The sequence below is a fragment of the Puntigrus tetrazona genome, chromosome 21 (assembly GCF_018831695.1).
Source record: "Puntigrus tetrazona isolate hp1 chromosome 21, ASM1883169v1, whole genome shotgun sequence".
In the NCBI taxonomy this organism is placed as follows: Eukaryota; Metazoa; Chordata; class Actinopteri; order Cypriniformes; family Cyprinidae; genus Puntigrus; species Puntigrus tetrazona.
The window spans coordinates 15,799,862-15,800,335 of NC_056719.1; positions in this window are offsets into that span (position 1 = coordinate 15,799,862).

Genomic DNA, 474 nt, shown 5'->3' on the forward strand with positions numbered 1-474 from the left:
ATAGTTATTAAATTCAACCAACCAACCGGAATTTGGGATTTGTATTGTTTTATTAAATTTGCATTAAATCTTACTTGTTTGTTTCAAAGCAGCTTTCCAATATTAAACAATCTCTGTTGTATGAAGCACTATAAACTTGCCTGGATTAATCTGTTCTTGAACAAAACGGTTAAGTGAATGATTTAAATGACTCACTTTCTCACATGTACCCTAAAGAATAAGACATTGTAAACTCATACACACTGAAAAAACATAGAGAGTATTTCAGTGACTGATTCACTTATACAGATGTAAACACATAGTGAATTCTGCAGTTGAGTATCGACCTCTTTAGAGTTTTAACCTTTGGCTTACAAACCCATGCCTAATGCATGAAACACAACAAAGCTTTTATGTACGCCAGATCCTGGCCAAAGTTCTTGCTATTAACCATTGCTATCCAGAAAGGGACAAATTATCAATCATATATATATA